The sequence below is a fragment of the Thermobia domestica genome, chromosome 7, assembly GCF_964235325.1.
Source record: "Thermobia domestica chromosome 7, izTheDome1.hap1.1, whole genome shotgun sequence".
NCBI classification, from domain to species: Eukaryota; Metazoa; Arthropoda; class Insecta; order Zygentoma; family Lepismatidae; genus Thermobia; species Thermobia domestica.
The window spans coordinates 119,199,231-119,224,834 of NC_137460.1; positions in this window are offsets into that span (position 1 = coordinate 119,199,231).

Here is a 25,604-nt window from a genome sequence, read left to right on the forward strand (position 1 = left end):
AGTAGTTTAGTTAGATACGTAACTTAAAAGCAGGAAAGACTTCTTGTAAAACGTGTCTTACTACAGAACATGTGTGAAGAAATGCGTAGTAATTAATTATCCAAATTAATATTTATTAGTTCAAATCGAAACATTCAGGGTGTTTCAAAACAACACCGACAACGTTTTGGGAAGTGATTCATGACGCCAAGGTAAGAAAAAACGTATAGAACAAACTGGGTGCACAAATGCTTCCTTTCGTAGTTATGGGCTGCCGAAAACATGAAAAAAAAGTTCCATAGCTCTAAAACTATGGGACGTACCGTAGTCGGGTCAGCACTTCACTTAGGAACTAATATGTGCTCCATCCAAAAATACGTGTTTCAGAATCAATGTACAGAATACATGTAAGTTATTCACGCAACCATTTTTATAGAGGGAGTTTAGCTACGGGCATATAATTTGAAGAACGCACCAACTACCTTCATTAAAATTGTTACGGATGTACCGCAGGATTGTGAAATTTAGATATTCGGATAGGGCACATGTTAGTTCCTAAGTGAGGTCTTGATCCCACAACGGTAGATCCTATAGTTTTGGAGCTATCTACCTTTAAAGTTCACTTTCTCATGTTTTCGCCAGCCTATAACGTTGTCATAGCTAGTTGTTTTGAAACACCTTATATATATATATATATACCACCGTCCACTGTTTCTCGAATTCGAAATAGGGCCTCTTGAAATTTTTTCCGCGATTTTGAACAGCCCTAGCTGAGAGGTGATTCCTCATTCCTCACGTCAAAATAAGAGAAAAAGTTCATATGGACTTCTGGGAAAGTGCAAAGTTTCAGAGCAAAAAAAAAAAAAAAAATCAAGAGGCCCTATTTCGAATTCGAGAAACAGTGGATAGTGGTCTTTACTAGTTTACAGGAAGTTATGCATACGCAGTCCAGAATTGCAGATTACATGAATGTTCAATGGGTGCAAAAAGTATTCCCTGCATGGTGAAATTTCCAGACATGCCATCAACTGAATTTTGAGATGAGCTCTGACTTTATGTTTGGTCCAAAGTAGGCAAACGATAAGTTTTGATAACAGTGAAAACATAATCCTTTGGCGCGATGTCGGAAGTGTTAAGAATCGTCAGCAGCACGGTCACTTGTACTCGGGAAAACACATGGTGCGATGTTTTCTTTCACACTTATAAGTGACGATAATGTGAAATGTACCGTGACAAAATATATTGCATCACACGTTATTAGGAAGAAAAAAATAAAAATAGAGCTGCCGGTTTCTAACACTTCCGACTTCAATCGGAAGCATTAGATGTTCATTTTTGTCAAGACTTATCTCCTACCTACCATGGACTCTCCTTGAAATCAGAGTATGTCTGAAAACTCTATTGAGAGCATATCTCAGAATTACACCCTGTAAAGAATACACTGTACACCTATTGAAAATTGCACTTTTGGGTTGTGTATGTCTTACGTTTACGCTAATAACGACCACCATCCACAGTTTCTGGAATTCGAAATAGGGCCTTTTCGCGATTTTGAACAGCCCTAATTCTGAAACTATATGAACATTTTTTATTATTTTGATGTGAAGAATCAGTTCTTATAGTGTTTCGGTATAGTTCATATATTACTTAACGTAACATATAGCTAGAAGTTTGCCCATAAAATCCCAAATCGCTAAGCACATCAGTAGCAGCGTGTGCCACCTATCATCACTGCTCGTAGTTTGAGGAAAATGTCCTTAATCTAGAGAAATTTCGCACTTAAATTTAGAAAAAAGAAAAACAGGAATTTTTGGACCTAGAAAGATGGAACAAACACCATTTGCAAGCTTTTGCGTAATCAAACGTAAACGAAAGCGGGCCTAATGCTGAGCCATGCGTCGTTTTTGAGATCTAGCATGAAAAATATATAAACATTTAAATTTTTCCGGGCTCCGACCATCGTCACGCATGTGCATTCTTCACGATTTTACCATGTCCTCACTTTCTTCTCCATGTAGTTTCAGTAGTGAATTTTTTGCAATAGTCTTTTAACATACAGAATTAATTTGTGGCCTAAGAAGCAATTTTTAACATTTTGCCCTCCTGAGATATTATGTCCCAAAAATGACATCAAAATTACAAACTTCAGCTTTAGGACCTCCGTACATCTACGGTGCCAGTAGTATCATATCATAGCAGTGGATATTTCTGTAGGCTCTTTACATGCCAGTATTCAGCAGAAAACTCATGAACTCTCCACTTTATGCCATACCAACATTCAACCCCTTTAAGAGTGTATTTTTAGTACTTTCTATGGTGAATTCATATATTGGTTTTCTACTCTGTATATTTATTTAGAAGCAAGACTATGAATATCCTCTGTGTATCTCATTCTCTACTCTAAACATTCGTTTCTGTTTACTTGTATATACATACGACAACGTGAATAGTGTTATTGACCTTATACACAAGGTTTATCACATTCAAACTTTTATAATTTTCGGAGATGGTCGAGCAACCATTTTCTCATTTTTGGACCACTTCATATGGATTGACCCTTCTTTCTCAGTAACTAGGCTATATGCAAACTTTCATAAAGTTGTTGAGTACGTTTGATATATGTTAGGTCTACTTTGTCTAATTTATATGCCTATTTTTAGTTCTTGTCGAATAAAAGTGAATGATCGTGTAATTAAAATATTATACCATCACACGGGAAACCGAATCTCAGAATAGTGCACGAAAGACACATGCGCCAGCCACTTTTCTCATTTTTAAAGTTTTCTTAAAAGTTAACGACCTACGAAATTTACTAAACTTTCCTTAGTAACCTACTTTCCCTATTTAAACTATTTTTCTGCATTTTACCTTTCCCATTAATCTATCAAGAAAAGGGAGAAAAACACAGGAACACCGGTTATAGTTAAAATTCCAAAGGCTGTCCCCTGGGAATCGAACCCGAACTTCGCACACGCTAGCCACTTGACCAGTGTGGACGGTTAACATTAGCCCAGGAAGAAGAGCTTATAAATGCTAGATACTAATGTGCAAATAAGATTCTCTATGGATTACAATGTTAACTTCAAATTCTTCTAACTCCTTTGATCTTTTATAAGTTTTCGCATTTTTACAATCTAGGTTAGTACTTTATGAATATATATGATGTCTAGATCCCTGATTGTTAGGTGAGAACGTTGCCTTATGAGACCTTCTAGTACTGAAACTCGGAGACTGAAACTTACTCGCCTAAAATTCATCTTAAACATTGTTTTCTGAAGACATCGGAACGCTTTTTGAGTATTTATAATATATAACCATTCCTAATAGCAGTAAGAGTATATGCTCAAAAGTCGTGCCCCGAAAGTATTGACATTCTAGAGATGTGTGAGAAGAAAGTGGTTCAAAACAAATCTTCGTCGATGAGTGGTTATCGTCGTCTCTTCGTAGCCAACAGGTTCAAGACCAAACTCCGAAATCTGTAAATTTGTTAATTCCTCATTCTCTGAATATTAAGGTCTTTCTCTTCCTGCACAATGAAAAAGAGCCTTACACCTTAATTCGACAACTGTGGTTATGATGCTCGCAGGTTCGAAGCAGAAACTTTCATCAATATGCTTCACAAAGTCACAATTTTCCTCAGAATATGGATACTGTTCGATCATTTGCTTCTCTGATTCTAACCTTATATATGTGATTGCATCTTTCCTATCCCGACATTTGAATTTTTCTCCTTCCTCTTTCTTTCAGTATCGTCCGTCACGAACTAATAGAATCAAATCAAATCTCCGATTCTTGAAACCAGTTTAAATGATCCACCAATAGACCATCGTGACTACCTATAGCTTCGCTGTAAGTAGGCTGCGAATATTTATGCATTCGACAAGCAAGCACAGAAATAATATATATATATATATTGCCTCAAAAGTTTTCGTATTCTCCAGATATGTAAGAAAAACATGATATATCAAGTAGCTTTCTCCTGAGTAGCTAATGCCAGAACTTTATAACGGAAGGGTTCTTCTCCGAGAGGAAAAAATCAAGCATTTTCTGTGATGCTTACGCATGAAAAGACGTTTTGTGCATGGAATAAACAAGAACGTTTTTTCCTGAATGGAGACAGAGAACATCAACAATTTCTCAACATCTTTATTCAGAAAACCAAGTCCTTATGATATATATATATATATATATATATATATATATATATATATATATATATATATATATATATATATATATATAGAGAGAGAGAGAGAGAGAGAGAGAGAGAGAGAGAAATTTCACTGACACGCGCAAAATTCAAATCAATGCTTGAATAAACTTCTTTCTCAGACCATATAGATTTGTATCTATATTTAGAAACCACCAACCTGAATTGCAGATTGTATTTAAATTCGAACTAGAAATCGATACAATAAAAATACCTGAAATGGGGTAACCAGGATTACATTTTTGAAAACAATAACCAGAAAGGAAAATGGACGAGGCATAAATGAACACAGATAATAAGATGGGGAAAATTTAGCTTTCTTTTACGACCAGACATAATGTTTCTACAAAAATACTTGTGGCAGTTTACCTCAATGTATCCACAAGATATTCTAACTATTTAGTAAAATAATCAGCAAAGTATAAAAATTTCGTCGGTATTGCTGATAACGATGTTAATTAGGCTTTTACCAGACCAACTATAAACATTCTGAAATATATTTTGGAATCACCAAATGGTCCATTTCGACTAGGGTAGAGGAACACACCAGAATTTGTAAATAATGAAGCAATTGTAGCACCACTGATTACCGAAACGAGGAAGTCAAGATATTCCCTACAATGAAACGTCTTCTAGTATATTTATAATAGGATAGGAACTCTAAACTTATGTTTTGACTGAGACAAAAAAAGAAAAAAATTCATAAGTTACAATAAATTTTAATTATACCTAATTTCTTTTTATTTCATTAAATCATGTCAAAGATTAATCAATTTTCTAAAGATTTATACCACAATAACAACTTTAGAAAATGAATAATATGTAAATATTTGCTAAAGTGTGAATACTATTTAAATATATTTCAGATGTAAATATTCGTTAAGGTGATAATTCAATTACATATTTCATATCAATGATTATAATGCAGGGTGTACCTCTGGTGCAAGATATCCTTCGTTCGATTCCCGGCCAAGTAAGATTATTGGATACAACGTCGTGTACGTGGGTTTTCGTGGGGTACTCCTGTTTCCTCCCACATACTCTTTCTACCGATTCTGTCATTATCTTACTTAAATCATACGTCTTTCTTAGCCTAAAGGGCATAACCCTGAAACGTTAAACTGAAAGATTGCGTTTCTTTTCATATAATGCTAGATGTAAGTTACTTACCTAAAGTGCCACACATATTTTCAAAGTTTTCATATTTACGTCGCAACACCATGAAGCAATGTTAAACAACAATGTGCAGTACGTAGTTACCAGACGCAGAGCAAGTGCTATCAAATTATGACCTGAGTTAAATTTCATGGCAGTTCTGTTGTTCTTTGAGTTTTCTTTTATTTCCCTTCCCGTCTGACTTATATTACAAACGTTTGCTTTTATCAGCAATTACAGTCATTCAATTTATACAGAACTAGCATATATTACCCGCTTTGCTGGGTTGAAATTAAAATTTAAATGCACAACTACGTATCTCATGTGTTTAGTACCCGTGAAATATGCTGTTTTCGTTTTTAATGGCATCGATTTAAGCAGCATCGGAAAGATCATTGATTATTTCGGTGACCCCGAAAACCATGGATTCGATACTGATATTGGTCATTTTCATATATATATTACCCCCTCACCCATGTTGCGGGCCATGGCACCGGAACTATCACAGTTATCTCAGTCACCCAAAAAATGTGGATTCAGCACTAATATCAGTCATTTTCGATCATTTTTAAAAATATCTCTTCCTTCCACTTCCCCAAGTGGCGGGGCTGATTTTGGATTTAAAAAGGATTGGAAATGTCACTGTTAACCTGAATGATCCCTAAAACTTTGGATTAGACATAATATTGGTCATTTTCGATTATTATTATTATTATATATAGCTCCCCTCTTCTCCTACATGCTGCGCCACAAGGCATCAGAGTGTCGGTGTTAATCTCAGCTACTCCTAAAACTATGGATTCGACACTGATATTAGTCATTTTCGATCATTTTAAAATGCTTATCCCCCACCCCTACTTTGTACTCTTCCCCTTCCCAGCTATCAGGGCTGAACGTGGATTGAGACAGCATCAGAAGTGTCACTGTTTCTCTCATCGACCCCGAAAACTATGGATTCAACACTAATATCGGTCATTTTTAAACTTTTGTAAATTTCTCTCTCCCTCCCCAACCCTACTTTGCATCGTCAAACTGAATAGCCTAAAGTAATCCCTGCCCCTAAACTCATATACAGGGTTTGTATGATAAGTAATGAGACCAGGTCTGGAAACATTGTTTTATTGATCTGATCTGTACAGGGACTTAAAAGCTTTCGAAGTACTCTCCTCTTGCGTCGATGCACTTCTGCAATCGATGTTTCCACGCTGCAAACGCCCCCTGGAAGTCAGCAGCCGGCATGTCCTTTAGAAATGTGGTCACGGCTGCTTGGATGGCTGTGACGTCTGCAAAACGGGTTTCTTTCAAGCGTGGCTTCAGCTTCGGGAAGAGGAAGAAGTCGGCCGGGCTCACATCTGGGCTGTAGGGTGGTTGTGGAAGGACTTCCACCCCAATCCGGGTCAAAAAGGAGGTCACTAAGAAGGCGGTGTGGGCAGGGGCATTGTCGTGATGCAACTTCCACCGGCTAGCGATCGCCGGTCTTTTCCGCTTGACGCTCCTGTGCAGTCTCTCAAGGACTTGTTTGTAGAAGGCGGCGTTGACGGCTTGTCCTTGGGGTACAAACTCCTTGTGGACCACCCCCACATTGTCAAAAAAAAACAATCAACATTGTTTTCACCTTTGACTTCGACATTCTGGCCTTCTTGGGGCGCGGGGACGCAGGAGTGTGCCACTCCGCGCTTTGACGTTTCGTTTCAGGGTCGTACTGGAACACCCACGACTCGTCACCTGTTATGACGTCATCTTCAAAGTTAGGGTCACTGTTCATGAGGTTCAACAGTTCCTGACAACAATCAACACGTCGTTGCTTTTGTTCGTCAGTCAACACTCGCGGCACCAGTTTCGCACAGATTTTTCTCATTCCCAATTGTTCCGTCACAATCTTGTGCACTGTTGTGTGGTTCATATCGAGTTCATCAGCAATCAATCTCAACGATAATCGACGGTCTGAGTTCAGGAGATCCCTCACTTTTGCCACAGTTTCGTCCGTAGTCACTGTTGTCGGGCGTCCAGCCCTCTCCAGATCCTCAACGCTTTCCCGGCCGTTCCGGAACGCACTGTGCCAACGAAACACCTGGGCTTTGGATAGGGCTTCCTCTTTGTAGGCCTCCGTGATGAGAGAAAGCGTCTGAGTAGCCGTTTTCCCCAGGCGAACGCAAAATTTGATCGCATAACGCTGTTCGATGGAACCCTCCATGTTTGTTGATTTTCCGCCGTGACAAGAATGTTCACAAGGGCTTTGTCCAAGGCTTGTCCGCGCTCCACTAAGGCTCGGAGCCAACTGACGCGCGGTGCGTTGCTTTGCTCGGACCCCCCCCTACATCCTCCATCACCGACAAACCCGCTCCAGCGACACGCGCGCCGCGGCGCGGCGAGTCTCATTACTTATCATACAGACCTTGTACGTTGAAAATTCGATCAGATTGATTGGGTGGATTTATTAGGTTTTATTATTTTTTATTGATACATCCCCCTTCCCTCCCCTAGAATCTAAAGTTAAAGTGAAATTGCAAAAATGTTTCCAGATCTGAACCTCATGTATTTAGAAAATTTGATTGAGATCGGTCGGACAGTTCAAGAGTTATTAACTTACAAAAATAATCACTTTCAGTCTTATATAAATTGATTTTTATATATCTCTACCTCCTTCTTCTCCCCTACGTTGCTCCGTCAAACTTAAATCATGAAAACGATCCCAGGTCTGAACCTCCTCTATGTTGAAAATTTGATCAAGATCTATCGAGTGGTTCAGGAGTTATTAAGTTTTATTTATTTATTTTATCCCCTCCCCCACTTCCTCCCCAAAGTTCTACCTACATGTTAATAGCCTACAACCAGCCCAGGCTCGCACCTCATTCATGTTACAAATTTGATCGGGATCGGTCGACGGTTCAAGAGATTTGGAGTCACAAACATAGTGATTTTCTATTTTATATGTATAGATTATGGTTGAAATATAAAATGAAATCTATTTATGGATGGAGAGGTAGAGTAGGTCAGTGGTAGAGGGTTCACCTCTAATATGTGAGGATCCTGAATTGATCCCAGTTCACACCAATTTAGCTTTGTAAGGGAAAACATGTATGTCGCTTTTTGCTAGATTTTCCCGTTACTTCGCACATTCTTCATTCCACCACATCATTCTTTCTCATCATCACTATCTCCTCTATCCTACACGGCACAATAGTACAACATAAAACTGATATATTTTATTTCATTTTCTTCTTGCGTTTGGTTACCACTATCGAAGCCCAGTTTCATTTGGCTGCATGAGTTGTATCTCACAAAGTACTTATACCTTAGATTGTATATTTTGTAAATTTTACTGTAATAAGATTAGTAAGATTTCCTTTGAAAGAAGGGCAAGAGGCAAAATTGAATTATAATGAACATGTGCAGCCTACCAACGAAATGCGCACAACAATACCATCAACAAATAAAATTAAATTTTAAAAAAATTCTTTTCTGTTCATGTCTCCAACAATTCCTATCAGAGGAAGCTTCTGTTTCTATAAATGTTTTTCCTCGTCAATTTGTAGGATAATTTGTCAAATGAGTGGTGAGATAAAACAGAAACAATCATTCAGAAGTAATCATAAAAAAAAACTAACTAACTAACTCTATGGCCTATGGAACCCGGAGGTTCAATGCCGCGTTCACAAAAGCTCTCCACTGACTTCTATCCTTAGCTAACTGCATCCAGTTTCTACTCTGTATTCCAATCTCTGCGAGATCCATCTTAATATTGTCCTCCCATCTGCGCCTAGGTCTTCCTAATGGTCGTTTTCCGATTGGTCTTCCAATCAAAACTTTGAAAGCGTCTCTACTTTCTTCCATTCTAGCTACATGACCCGCCCATCTAAGCCTCCTAGACTTGACGACCCTAACAATGTTGGGTAAACCATATAAATTATGTAGTTCCTCGTTATGAAGTTTCCGCCATTCCCCATTCCCGTTCCTCTTGGGTCCGAATATTCGTCTCAGGATCTTGTTCTCAAATACTTTCAGTCTATGTTCTTCCCTCAGAGTAAGTGACCATGTTTCGCAACCATACAGAACAACAGGCATGATTATCGTTTTAACAGGAAGTAATCATAAACGAACAATAATAGTTAGTAATAAAAGACGACAAAAAAACAAACACTATGAAAGAGCAATTTCGAATTCACATTTGCTGGCTTTGGAGTTAAATGGAAGCTTCCCATATGTCGTCACTTGAGTACTGTTCTTTATGCAGTTTTTCCTATGTTAGCACATGATGTTTTGAGTAAAATTTAGCTCATAAAAATAGTAATAATGTGATGAATTTAGTACAATTTAGTTCAGTACTGTTAAGTGGTAATACGATGTTATGAATATGGTTCACAAAATTTAAGAGATGTTAACAATTTGCAAAGAATTTTTATTGTAACGAAAGATCTATCCAACCTGAAAAATAAAATAATGAAATTAACTCTTTTAGTTTCAACAAAATATCATTCCATTTCGTTTTACATTGTCTCTATATTTAAAACAAAACAATGTTAGACAACTTGAATTGTAACCAACAATGTGGTATTACATAAAATATAACGAATTTCCAACAGTTTTTACTTGTATATTTTCTCTCTTTAGAGCAAAATACAATATTCGCTTCCGCAATTGCAAACAAAGGAATACCTACTCCGACTAATTACCACTATTGTCTGTTTGAATGATGTGGCTTCTGTTTCTCCACTTGAAAACATTTTCTTTTCAAAAGCGAATCAATTGTGTGTGTTTTTTAAAAGAAAAAATTGAAATATCTTTTGTTCATTTTAAATTTACCATTTTTTTTCTTTTTCTTCGTATACCTCGTTAGGTCTGTATCTTTCTGTTATCAATTATTTTAACAATGTAAATTTTTATTTCGAAAAATCTTCACATATTTTTGTTAATTTTTGGATGCATACCATATGTCCAATGGACCCAAAACAAAACGTGGTTCTCAATATATAGTTACATATTTTAGCTATATATTCAACCGTGCTGCTAGGTATGCTCGTGTTGAAGGTTTAGGATTTCACGGCTATTGAAATTATTTTTACTTTGACTATTTATTTACTATTATTTTATGTTTTATGTTTGTATCACACATTTACATAGCATGGGTCCATTGGACCCGTGGAATATAAAATTTATCTACTGCTTGAAGTAGAGTCTCTGTAGCTTATACAGCCCACCCTCAATCAAAGATAACAAAATAATATAGGTTGATGATTCAATGTGAAGGATTTGTACTGCATTTCCACTTCCATCTGGTGGCTGTTTCTTCAAACTGTGCGAAAACGCTGCATTAACCACATTTTACGTTATGATCGGACCAATATTCATTTTACTTTATTTCAAAACGGAAGACGAATAGTCTATCGTAGCTTTACGCCAAAAATCCCGTATCTGGTTTCCAAACTGTTTGAGGAAACAACAACCAGATGGCAGTGAAAATGCTGTACAAATCTCTAACGTTGGCGATACCCATCTGCAAATACCCTAAGTCGCTTGGAATACCCGAAGAAGTTGCTTTTAGTAGTTTGGACATCTATACACTTTATTGTGAACTATAGTTATATTTTCTTTTTTTTCTATTTCTGTACGCAGCAACAATTTCGTCGGCTTCTCTGATATACTATATTGTTGTCTATTGTTGCTTTCCAGCAATAACAGTCTTTTTTTTTATTTGTCTTGAAATACGTAGTTCAAAATACAGAACTAAAGAGCAGATTTCTGACAACTGTTGTAGTGTATTAAAGTGCTATTTGAAGTAATCACTGGCGAATCTTGCGTGAATTTTGATTTTCTTTTATACAAAGGTGTAACCATTTTCTAATCTAAAACGGAGTCAGTAATCTAGTACAAGTAAACGTAAACGACCTAGATCAGAATACAGAATTTGTGCTTCCAGTCCGAATTTTTCTTCTGTTATTTGTCAGTGGGTGTACGAAGATGAAGGCATGAGTTCAGAGGAAAGTAAAGTATCAAGTACAAGTGAAGAATATATTCCTCCTGCCAATCAAGATGAAGACGATTCTTCTGACACTTTTGATCAAAGTGATAATGAGGAAGACGACGGTATGTGTGGAAATATTGAATCTGCTTCAAAACAAGACGCAAATCCCCTACCAAAAGACAGTTATTATATTGCAACCAGTTGTATGATATGGAATAACAATCCACCTCCTCCAGGCAAAACTCCCGCTCACAATGTTACAAGATTAAACCAGGACCTTCAAACATTGGGAGGACATATCATTTAAAGAAATTCCGGCTTTTTTCGGAATTTTGTTACATATGGGGGCAAATAGGGCTTAGGATGTTCCTGTGCGAGAACTCTTTCTTGACAAATGTTTCAATCCATTATATAGAGCTACGATGTCAGTAAATCGTTTTGAATCCATAAGAAGATTCCTAAGGTACGACGACAGAAGAACACGACAAGCTAGGCTAGAAACAGAGAAACTTGTGCCTATTTCTTACGTATGGCAATTATTTATTGAACAGTGCAGAAAAGTAATGGTCGCAAAATAAAATCTAACAATAGATGAAAAGTTAGTTACATTTAAAGGCCGTTGTGGTTTTATTCAGTATATGCCTTAAAAACCGGGGAAATATGGCATATAAAATTTTCTGGATGTGTGAAGCAGCAACAGGTTACGCCGTTGACGGATTAGTGTACACAGGAAAGAAACCAGGAGAACTTGGTCCGAAATACAGTGAAACATTTAGTTCATACTGTTGTTGGTACAGCCAGAAATATCACCATGGACAATTATTTCACCAGTATACCTTTGGCTAAATATTTACTGGAGAAAAAATTAACTGTGGTTGGGACATTACGACATAATAGGAGATAAATACCAAAGGAAATGAAACCAGGCGCAACTCAGGCAGTGAATACCAGGAAATTCGCGTTTCAAAAGGAAATGACAATGGTTATTTACTGTCAAAAGAAAAACAAAACCGTGATTCTTCTAAGCACAATGCACCATGATGATGCAGTGTACATCGATTACTCTAAAAGGAAACCAATTATTGTAGATTTTTACAATAAGACTAAAGGTGGCGCTGACATCATGGACCAGAAAGTTCGTAATTACACATGCAAGAGACAACCAAACGCTGGCCCGTGGTACTGTGGTGTAATATGATGGATGTTGCTACGCTGAGTGCCTTTATTGTTTATTGTGACTAACATTCCAGGTATCACCAAAACGTTTCAGACAAAAGAAGACTTTTCATCAAAGAATTATCTATGGAAATGATTCTTCCACATATGCTCATAAGATCTGCCAATCTCCATCTGAGTAAGAATATTTATCTGGAGATGGAAAAGTTCATCACAATTCCCGATACCATTACTAAAGCTAATGAGCGAAGTTGCAGTGGTGGTAAAGCACATAAAAGAAGATGTGCATTGTGTCCTACATCAAGGGATAGGAAGTTCAGAACAGTGTGCTGCAAGTGTTTGAAGAACGTATGCCAGGAACACAGCAAAGTTCTCTGTGCCCGTTGTGACCAACAGCATGTGTGACCAGTGAGAGGGTGACAGTTGTGAAAGTGATCCGTATCGTATACATTCACTCTGTGATTTAGTATCGTTTCATTCTTTGTTTTGCAAATATACTTCTCGGAATTTTTCAACATGTATTAGCCTACATTGTTTGTAATGTTTTAAAAGATTTTGGAAAGTTTTAAAAGATAAAAATAATTAAGGTTATTTTACTAGTCGTAGTTTATTGAAAGTATTGTCAAAATATTTATATTCGATATTCACAATAAATGTGTAAGTAAGTTTACGAAATATCAACTAGATCTAATATAAACATCCCATAAAAAATAATACGGGTCTTTTGGACCCATGCTATGTAAATGTGTAGATAAAAGAAGGTATGCATCGAAGGGTCAAATAAATTTAATTTAGCAAATCATCTTGTCATCTGTTGTGCTCCAAAGTGTTTTTCTTTTATTGTGTTAGCATATGGAACTCAGAAACAAAGTATCCATACTAAAATAAGAAATTCTTGAAAGCTAAACAGAAAATGATAATTCCTCATTCACACTACATATGCTTAAAAGCATTTTAAAAATTCAAATTAAATTCAGAATTCAAATATACAGGTAGTTATTGGTGCACTCCCGTCAGAAAATCCTGGATCCAGCCCTGTATCAATCTATCTATGTGTCTATGTCTCTATATATAATGTATATTGTTCCAAGCTCCATGATAGTTAACGTATAGCTGTTCGGCGCGGAAGATTCAATTTTGATTCCCGAAGGGTGTTGACATGTTTCGGAACATGTTAAACTATAGATTCCAACTTACATATCGTCGGTGCTGGAGAAGACTCTATATTTCAAACCAAGCAACTAACCATACCTATTATTTATATAATGCGCTTTCTCTATGACATTAAAGTAATAAAACGACAAACTAAAGTAGTCGTGGATGACAATATATTTTGACATTGGCTGGCAAGACCACATTTTGAAAGTATTTAATTCTTTGTGTGTGGAATATTCAGGAATCTTTGGTGTACGGAGATCTGCTGCATAATCGGAGATATTCAGGGCAGTTTTCGTATCGTGACCAAAGTCCAAGGTGGTTTCGACCAGCATTTCTTAAACTGCACATTTTGTTGCTGTTATGGTGGCTTATGGTAGACTTATATAAATCCCTCTTGTCTTTAACGAATCAGAAGAAACCATTTCTACTGAACCTGTTAGAATCTTTAACTCTGTTAAGTGTTCCAAACCTGCTCCGCGATCATCCAATAAAGATGTTCAATCGACGTATAGGGATGTTTATTTCAGTGTATGCTTTCACGTAGACATCAACGCAGGCTCTGAATAAACGGTACAGAATGTATATGAACTGCAGGATAAAGCCCTTCCTCACCCAAAGTATTCTCCTTACAACTTTCCTATGCATTACCACATTTGCAGGTATATCGTTCACGTCTTTACAGGAAAAAAGGCTTTCCAGATGACCGGGAAGTATAACGCACTATTGACGAAATCTTCACAATGTACACACTAGTTTTCTTTCTTTATAGAATCTAATCGTTGTTTGAGCGAGGCCAAAACTCTGTTTCTTTAGCCTTAAAGACTAACCTCGTGTTTTAGATATAATTTATTTTTCTTTGAAAATGGGGCTAATAAGTTAGATTTTGGTAGTACCAGCCTTATTTCTTCTATGCTTCTAAATTTTTTGATTGACTGATTGTTAGTTTCGTTTAATTTGTTTAGCACTTTTTTCTTGAGCTAACGTGACATCTTGCTATTTACGTTGGATCAAACTAAATAGTTTCCATGGAATTATAAACTTCACTCTACTACGCAATATAAAGTACATTCTTCGATTTGGTGGATTATCACAAGAAGATTGACACTAAATGTCTTTACTGATATAAAAATAGACTCTTGAATATGTAGAGGTGGGGTGTTATGTGCGAGTCACCAACAAATGTCTTCTAAATGTGATAAGATTGCCCTTCTACAAATATCTGTATCTTTTCGAGTAGTTTGTTTAAATGTCACATCTCTTGCACATGCCATTAGAAACATTCAATCTTCCAGCTTCACATCCAAAGACAATGAGGAAGGTTTCACCTAAATTATTCTAAATCAAGAAATATATATAAAGTATGCATCAATCATAAAATGTTCAACCGTTGTACGTCAATATATTAAATAGCTGATACTTAATTTTATATTTAATGCATAATAATATTAATAATAATAATAATAATAATAGTAATAATAAGAATACTAATAATAATAATAATAATAATACTAATAATAATAATAATAATAATAAAAGGATTCTGTTCGTCCATAATATTACATAGCGCTCTGTAGCGCTGAGCAATCATGGTAACTCATATACCGTACATTACATACGGACAATCGTATATATATATATATATATATATATATATATATATATATATATATATATATATGGATAGATAGATAGATAGATATCGAATTCAGAATATGGTGGTTGAATTATTATAGGTGTCACACTATGCTGATTGATTCAACAAATATTGGTTAAATTTATTATGCAAAGATAACCAAGAAAGTGCTATCGCTTTTTGTGGAGGTGTGTGGTCAATTGTCTCTCACACCGCGAGTTGAGTGCAAATGCAGATACGGCGAAGGTCAGTTACTGGTGTGGTATATCCAACATCTTACCTGGTAATAGTAGTTCAGTTACACTGTGAACTTGTGTAAGGACAGAGTGAACATGGGGCTTCCACAGAACGTCATTAGGGCGTGTAAGCAATACGAGAACAAACTGGGGTCCAACCCCGCTGCAGCCAGGCTGAAGATATGCCAGGCCTTTGGTGAGGGTGTCGTAATTAGGACAATGTAGGTATGGTTTAAGAAGTTTAAAGAAGATGTCGAAACACTCAAAGACTCACCACGTACCGAAAGACCAAGGAACTGGGACTACAATTCAATGTGGGTGGTACAATTATACAATACCATTCGGCAGCACCTTTATCAAGTTGAGAAGTACTATAATTTAGGTTGATGGATCACATATGATTTGACTCCGGGCCAGAAGTCAACGCACGCGACATGTAATGAGAAGTGGTGAGATGTGAGGTGTCCCAAAACAGCCGAAACAAGTAGTGCACTAGAGGAAGGTCCTCCTTGTGTTTACTGGACTGATCGTGGCATCGTGTATCAGGAAGTGCTACCAGCTTTACAGAGCATCAACACTACTGTGTACTGTCAGGAGTTAAACCGTGCTCAAGAGAAACCAAAAACTCTGGAGTCAACACTGCTGAACAGAAGGACAACACTAAGCCCCATGTGACGAGGATTATACCCGGGACACCATTCTACGCCTTGGTTGGGAAACATTTTTGCATCCTCCACACTCCCCGCACATCACACCTTCCGATCCTCACCAGTTCTATTCCTTGGACAATCACCTTAGAGGACGCCAGTTCAAATCCCTAGTAGAAGTGTAAAATGAACTTCACTTCAAACCCTACCAATGTTTACAGCATTTTAGTCCAGTGGACTTCCAAAACGTTGGCAGAAGTTCGTCGATGCTGATGGGGACTACTTTTGATCTCCCAGTTACGTCTTGGATGACATATAGATGTTCGAACGTGGTAGGTTGGAAAGCAACAGAACTTTTATGGTTACCTTTATGTTGTATGAAATGACATTTGCACTAACGACATTTTATTACGATATTACGTAGGTGTTGTTCTCACAGCATCTAAGAGAATATCAATGAAAAGACAATTCCTATTTAGGAAGTTATTCTACAACATAATAAATAGAAATCCTGCCATTTCAAGGAGATCCGAACATTTCCGGAGGCAGAAAATTAACTAGAGATTGTGCTGTAATTGGACTCCATTTGTACAAATATCACCTTAAGCAGTTTTTACGTATGCTGTCTGAACTTGTTCTTAAACGCAATAAGTAAATTATTATAATTACAATAACTGCAATTCAGATACTTAAACATAATTCAAACGTTAAATCGTATGCTTTTATAGCCTATGTTATCAGGAAATTCTAGTTTCATATATTTATTTTCTTTATTACTTACTTAAGATAAAACAGTTAGAGGACAATGAATAACTCTTTCTAACCAAATAACATAAGTATGAAAGACGAAAACACTAATTTCTCTAGATCGGCTGTCTTTAATAGATGTTTTACAACACGAAGTGTGTATGTGGACCATATACATTGTTCGCCATGAGGGGCGGATCCAGGGCGTCTTTTTGGGGGGGAGAGGTGGGTTGTAATACTGCTACTTATAACTACTTTTAAGAGCTCCAAACTCTGGGATGAGTTTTATTTATATAAAATAAGAAAGCTTCCTCCTCTGGGGGGGGATAATCGTGCCGATTGCCCCCTGGATCTGCCCTTGTTCGCCATTTTGTGTTCACACAGTAGGAAAAGGACGACGAATAATACAAATACTTTTATTATAGTTAGCACAAACAGCATAGCAAAGCTGACAAAGTATAATAGACATATTTACAATTATCAGTGTTGTCGAAATTTAAATCGATGTATATATGGACAAAGCAAATAATGAAATACAAGCTACTAATAAATGAGCTATTAAAATTAATGTATAAAAATTTCTTGCATATATTAAACCTAATTGTGCTACTATATACACCGATAATTGTAAAAACTAAGGGTAACACATAATGATTAATAAGTGTTTCAGTCCTCTATACTTAGATTTTGGCATAATCCCAATCACACTAATGAACAAAAATATCATTTTATACTGTATCCGTCTTTCAAGTAGTAATTGTTAACATTCAAAAAATGTTTATATATATTTTAGATAAGAAAAATTCATCCAGTTTGGGTTAAGATGGGAAGGAGTTTAATATGCTAATGGCATTGCCTCTTTGTATGGCTAGGCTTATCCTTTGTGTCAAAAAATAACCACTTCTAGGATCTCCTGATTTGTTAATTAAATTTGATCCTAATTTCTTTAAAGACATCCTTTTTTTTTGCTAAAAACACCCATTCTTTTCGTGACAAACGTAATAAAAATGTAATCTTCTTTAAGTTTTGAATATTTAGAATGTTTCCGCATACCCGCTGTCTGTGCTGCACTTCCCGCCTCTTCACTAGTTCCTGCTACTAAAGTTAATTATTTACAAGTTGAAACAATATCTGTATGAGCAGAAATCTTGATCGCAAGTAGCTTTTGTCGAACTTGGAGAAAATGTGTAAAAATAAACGTAAAAGGTTATAGTGAAGTAAGTTTTCTTTTTCATTTATTTTTATCTTTTAATTATATTGTATTTGATAAGAAATTACGTTTTCTGTTTAGACGAACAATTAAATAAATTTAAGTTTTCTTTTCACAGTTTGGTTTCTAACTATTTACCGTCCAAGATATTGAGCAATGCATAATTTCAAAGATACTACATGCAGACCAACGTAGAATCAAGGTTTCCATATACGTATTTGTAATTTGATACTATGGAATAGTGATGGGTCGTTAGCATTACCAGGTTTGTCTCTTATAGCTGCATATTATACTCATCGCTTAGACATTTTCTTCTCCTGGGACTAGATTTTACTATCACATATTTGTTATGGATGTCAGTTCTTTGTAGCTGAAGCGAACAATGATTTTTTTTAAAGCATCGACAGCCGATTAAGACTAAAGAGTTTTGACGAACACAGAGAGTTGTTCAGGAAATATTCAATTGGTTTTATTAATTTCGTCCATTTACTGAGATTGTCGCTACAATGTAGACTCATTAAGTCATTTAATTTTGGATAGCTTCTTCCAACCTTGCAGCTAGCATGTGCAGTGCACTCTTAAGCAATATGACGAACTATAGTGTAGTTTGGAAAACTTTTTTCCTATTCTTTAGATGTAAATTGAGATCCTTGTTCAGTTAAATGATGATTCAAATACAAAACTTATGTAAATTAAACCTCTTCACAACGCTAATGATTTTCTTCGGATTGGTTCGCTTTACGATTTAGAAGCAAACACAGTAGGAAGAGTGTAATAAAATCCGTTGCTAACAAACATTTGCTGATCACATACAAATATATCTTTTTGTGCCAATTACTGCCTTTGATATGAATTTTTTGATTTTAAAATTTCTGTTGCAAAACTTAGTTCCAGCACAGAATTATCAGTCTTTATTGTAAATCATAAAACAGCGGGTTTTGATGTTCGAATGATATATCGATTTACTGAAAACTAAACACCACACATTGAAGCATATCTTCTCGTGGTTGTTTCTAAAATGTTTAAGTACCATATATTTTGGTAACATCATCAAGAACCTAACCTTGCATTGGTCTTGCAGAAATAAAAATTTCAATATTTGGATATGTTCTGAGTGCTCTTTCCAGAGTTTAATAATGAAGTTAACTTCTTACAATAATTATCCTCTTATTATTCTTCAGAGATTTAGGACAATGAGTTTATTTGGATATATTCAAGAAATGTGGAGTTTATTGGTTTTAAATTGTAACATGGTAATGTGGTCATATTGGTTTGTAGTCAAAGACAATTATTCCGTATTGTTTAGCGAATTCTCTCTATACTTATGTCAAATCCAATGTTTCTTCCTCTTCCGGTATTTATTGAAACAACAAGTGAGTATCGTTTCATACTCTGAAAGTAATACTTCCAAACTGTGCGAATTCAATACTCAAAAATGAAGTAGTCGATTCATAAATACTGGTTGTCATAGTGTAATAAGTTCAAAAATAGAATCTGTTCCTCGCACTTTGAATCCATATTAAAAGACTACTACTCTCTATTCCTTACTGATTTTGTTATATAGCGATAGAATTTGAAACCAAGGATCGTTTATTTAAAACGTTCGGTTCGAATAGAGACCTAAGGAAAAAAATTAACCAATTTCTGGGACATTGAATCAACATCCAAAAACCTATCTTGATATATTTTAACGGTTTTCTTCAGTAATGTTGATATAATCCATAGGAAAATAACAATACATTCCGGTTTTAGTAGAGTGTTGTTGCTATGTATAATATTTCCTTTTGAGACTCCGAATTGCCTAAAATCTCTCCTTGGTATCTATTACCGTGTGTGCTTTGAAGATAAACGTTGAAACTAGAAATCGTTAATTTTAACTTCTGGTTTGAAATGAAATAAAATGAAATCTTTGAGTTTTACGTCCCACGCTTATACCGGCTAGGCTAAAGGAGACGGTGATGATGAGAAATGAATGACAATTGTGGAATGAAGAAAGTGGGAGGAAACGGGAGAACCCCGAGAAAACCCACTAGCACGGTGTTTGTAAACCACAAAGTCCACACGGCGCGAGCTGAGATCGAACCAAGTACCCCAAGCACTGGAGTCGTCTTTCTCTTCCGGTTTTGGTAAAATCTTTTGGATAATCATAACATGTTGTCTTGAGATTCTGAATCGTTTCTACAAAACAGCTTTTCGTTATTTGTTACCATTTTCATTTTAGAGTGTTTAACATTCTATCGGTATTGAAACCAGAAGTAATAATAAATTTGAACCACATTCGTTAGAGTACTATCGATAATCAGCGTACGTTATCTTGGCATGCTTAATCGTTTGCAAAAGAAACGCTTCCTGATTTGGTTTGAGTCGTTCCCACAATGTTGATTCTTTCTAAGTTATATGTTACCGTTTTCGTTCTATGGCGATAAATTTTGAAACTGGAAATAGCATATTAGAACTATTTCCGACTTGAATAGAATGTGAGTTAACGGAAGAGATGGAATTTATTCTTGAGACGCTAAATTAATTGCTGTAAATTAGATTTGGATGTTTCCTACTGTTTCTGATTTTATATCTGTCGACAGACGGACGGACGAATGGACAAAGTCGATCTATAAGACTTTCTACACTTATGCATAACATAATGTTTAAGTCTATAAATGGAACAGATGTGTATTAACACAAAACTAACTCTAACTGAACAAGATAAATTGAATCGTTGAGTTCGAAAACCGGTCATCTTCATCAAAGCTAATTTGAGAGGGGTGACAAACAAAACTAAATTAATCACTATGTATCTAACATGTAGGATTACTTCTATTTTTGGAAAGTAGAAAAATATTAGTTCTATGGTCCGAAAATGGAAACAGATCTATATGCCAGATGCATATCGACTAATTTAGTTTTGTTTATCACTCCACTCAAATTAGCTTCGATGGAGATGACCGGTTTTCGAACTCAACGATTCAATTACATCCTTCACCTTAGAAAATGAACAAAATGTGGTTGAAAATAAATATTTACTGGAAAATGGTTTCCCCCTCAGTACAGCATACCTAGTACCTTAAATACTCAATTGTTATTTGATAAATAAAAGTTTAACTGTTGGAAGGAGATGTGAAGAAGAGTACTCTTTTCACGAATAAGAGTAAGAGTGAAAGAAAATTCACTATAAGAGAACTCAACAAACAATGAAATATGATAGTCTAAATGGAAATCTGATAATATTGTAATATTAATGCAGATATTGTTGTGTGAACAAATACATAGTGATACATACAGTAAAATGGAGATCGTGAAGGTGTAGTTTATTGCGACTGTTTTAGCAACTACAATGATTGTGAAACTGTTGGAATCTTACGAACTGATAAATTAAAGCCAAATGTGGGTTTGTCAAATTGAGACATATAACTTTGTGTATAGCCAAGCAATATAGAAAAAATAAATGAAAAAATAGACAAATGATGGGGATTGTCGTTGCGATGTGAAAGTTATTTGATTGTGGTAAGAGAACAGAATTAATGTAAAGTTATGTGAAATGAAATATATATAGTTTAACGTCCCATGCCACAATCAATATAGTTGTTGTTGTCTTAAATAATAAAATATTATGAGTGATAGTGACGGAACGTATTGTTAGCCATGATACTTGTTAATTATAGTAGTGTACACAGGTATGTAATATTTAAGTGGGAATTAAGCTGAACGTAGATATAATTACAATTATTTATTATAGCCGGCTGTGAAATACAAAATTTGTTAACTAATTTTTATATGTAAAACGTGAAGGATAAAAGTAGAAATTTAAATGGAAGTAGAGACAAATAAAACTTATAAATATATAAAACAATGATCATGTCTGTTGTTCTGTATGGTTGCGAAACATGGTCGCTTACTCTGAGAGAAGAACGTAGACTGAAAGTATTTGAGAACAAGATCCTGATACGAATATTCTGACCCAAGAGAAACGGGAATGGGGAATGGCGTACACTTCATAAAGGGAAAACTACAGAATTTATACGGTTTACCAAACGTTGTTAGGGTTATCAAATCTATGGGGCTCACGTGCGCCGGTCAGCTATCCAGGATGGAAGAAAGTAGAAATGCTTTCAAAGTCTTAACTGGAAGACCAATCGGGAATACCTAGGCGGAGATGGTAGGCAATATATTAAGATGGATCTCGGAGAAATATTAATACAAATTAGAAACTACATCCAACTGCCTAAGGATAGAAGTCAATGGATAGCTTTTTCGAATGCGGCATTAAACCTCCGGGTTACATAGGCCAAATAGTTAGTTAGCTAGTAAGTGCAGACAAATAAATATTACAACAAATATGTGTCAATAGCGATAACGACATATTTTATTTCACGAGTTTAAAGTTCATGATAATCTCTTCGTTTTCGTTTCTTCTCCTCGCTAATCGATAAAGAGCTATTTTTAGCTTATTCTACCTCATTCTCTTTTAACTCATCTTCCTCTGAATTTACGAGAAAATGTTTTCTCAATATTGGTAAAAATTTAAGAAAACAGTGGTTTGAAACTTTTGTTGGTGCGACCCGTAGGGTGTTGCTATATTGAAATATTTACTCACATCACATCCTATCGCGCATTACCGAAAATAAAAACAGGTATATAGATGTATACATTACTTAATTAAATTTTGCCAAAGGTACTCTTTCAGTACTTGTATGTCTCATTGCATAAACGCAGGTAATTCTACGCAAAATAATATACTGTCGACCTGTACTAAATTATCTTTCTTCTATAGGTTGACTCTACGCTTACATAAATCTGGAAAATACAGCAAAAAAGATTGAAGAAGATAGAAAACGAGAAGTGGATACAGGGAGAGAAAAATGAATAAAGAAACTGAGAAAGATAAAAACATTTATAGGATGAAAGTGATCAGTCAGGCGAGTGAGGGAGATAAAGAGAAGAAAGAAAGAAAAACGAAAGAAAGAAAATATATTAAAAATATAGAACGAAAACAAAAAAAAGAAGATACACACCCACAACCACACAAACAAAAACGTATTTTTAAACACAAATGCATTGTGTATATTTACCTATAGAAGCACAGTGTAAGGAGGTAGAATATATATAAATATCGTTGTATATAACAAAGCATATATTATTACATTATGTTTGCAAATATCGTTTTTTGTGCTGTTGTTGTAAAAAGAGTATAAGCCTTTAGGTCATATGGTATTGTTTGAGGGTTTAATAGTAAAACGGCTTAAAAGCTTTTAGTCTAGGAGCCATACTACTGACGACTGTTGCACGCAGGTGTATAGATATTTTCTCTTCAAAAATGTGTTTCCTATATGTCTAAGGATAGGTTTTAGCTTGGGTACGCGTTTCTGGTATGGGGAGGTTTCTCCTAAAATGGCCGCCAGCTAATGTTTAACTTTGGTGAAAAATAGCCCATATCTCCGAAACTATTGCTGTTAGCTCAAAATTCCAAAGGAACAAAATTAATCAGTACACATTTTTGGATAATGTCGAAACAGTTTTAAAAGAAAAATAGTTTTAAAGGTTATAAATAAGTTTTAGTTATTAAAACACTATATTCTTTGCAACATAACTAAGATAAAATATACATTTGGTAACTTACACAATTTTACGTGTAGGAATCATTATTATTATTAAAAAGTAAAAGCAGTAAATGGTTGTTAGTAGGTTTAATCTTTACATATAATATAATTGAGGCTAATTCCAAGCATTGTGGCACTTAGAAAGTTCACAAGTACAGACTCTGGAACAAGCTATTACATTCTTCTTACATATACAAGTGTTTGGCCGTGCACAAGTCTAAGAAGTAGAAATGTGAGGGAAGTCAGAAAGATGTTTTTCTGCGGTAATTTAAGGAATCCACCTTGTTTCAAATTCCCCACAACCATATTCACTAAGATTACTTATATATTGTAGATCTGTTAACAGACTGGACCACCAGTTAGCTTCTAAATATGCTCTCCCGATATGTAGTGCCATATTAGATTATGTTGGTGGAAGCTTTGTGAAGTGTGAAGTTTTTACTCGGTGGTACTGTATTCATGATTCTTAAGTCATCATTTTCCTAAAGTCTTTAAACAACATCCTTGACAAAAACCCTTCAGCATGTTCCAGCCTTTTCACTAGACACATGAAATGGGATCTTACATATAACACATATTTTAACACTGCTGGTTTCCTTGTGACGCTTTAGTGCTGGGGTAAGTTGTACTGTTTTATGATGTTTATTTGTCCTTTTACAGATGCAGCTTTCTAAAATCTTAAGACGTAAAGCGAATCAAATAGTTAATCTCAACACATAAAATTTTCTTACCAGGTTTAATTAATGATTTCAAAAAATAAATTATATTCATTGTCAATATAAAACGTTATGTAATTCATGTAAAAATTAGCGTATCTAATTTAAAATAATGAGCTGATAAACTTTGGTCCTTTGAAATTTTGTGCTAAAAGCAATATTTTCGGAGGTATAGTCTATTTTCCAATAACGTTGCACTTTGGCTGGTCGGCCATATTGCAAGAAACCTCCCCATATCAGAAATGTGTACCCAAACTAAAAACTATTCTTAGGCAGACACGAAACAAGTTTCGAAGAGAAATTCTCTATACACTTCCGTGCAACAGTCGTTAGTAGTATGTCTCCTGCACTATTAAGGATTATTTTACAGCATATGAAGAATGAAGTTCATGTTAAAGTGAAAAATAATGAACTACATTCTACAGTATTATTACTATAATAAATAGAGCAATTTTTAAACATTTCCTTGTTTTTAGAAAGATTTATAAACGGTATCTGCACTTGCTTTCCTAATTCTAAATCAGTTAAGATTAGGAGCTCCTGAAGAAAATTTTCTAGAGGGCATATCCATGGTTGTTATATTGATTTTGATATTTCTGGTATTTAATATACGTTATTTGGTACATTACGTATGCAATTTCGTGAGCTAAGTGCCCGGGCCCCACCGTGACCTCCTTCGAGCACCCATGGTTATATGCCAATTTATCTTCCAATTAAACTTCCATAATAATTAAGAAGTTTGGTTTACAGAACTTCGTTTTATATTTACGTGCACATTTCTCCATTCGGGAGGGAAAATTTCAGAAACTATTTCACCGATTATCACTAAAATTTCGTGAAAATGTAGACGATCAGAAGTTAGAAATTGAGTTTTTTTTTGAACAGATACACAAATTATAAGTGATAAAAGATAGATGTTCCGATTATAACATTGATTTCTTTAGAACAAGAAGTTAATAGATTGGGAGCTGAGATTCATCTGATCGGTTTAATGTCCCAATAATACGCCACATCTTATTCTTAACTTCCTGCTGAAAACAAAACTGGTGGAAATTCACTACAATTTCCGGATTCGATTATTTACTTAGGGGAAAAAGATAGCGCTAGCGAAACCCGCTTTCTGAATTCCATTTAGTGTTCCGTGAATAGATGTTGTCTTCTCTCTTAACTCTATATTTATA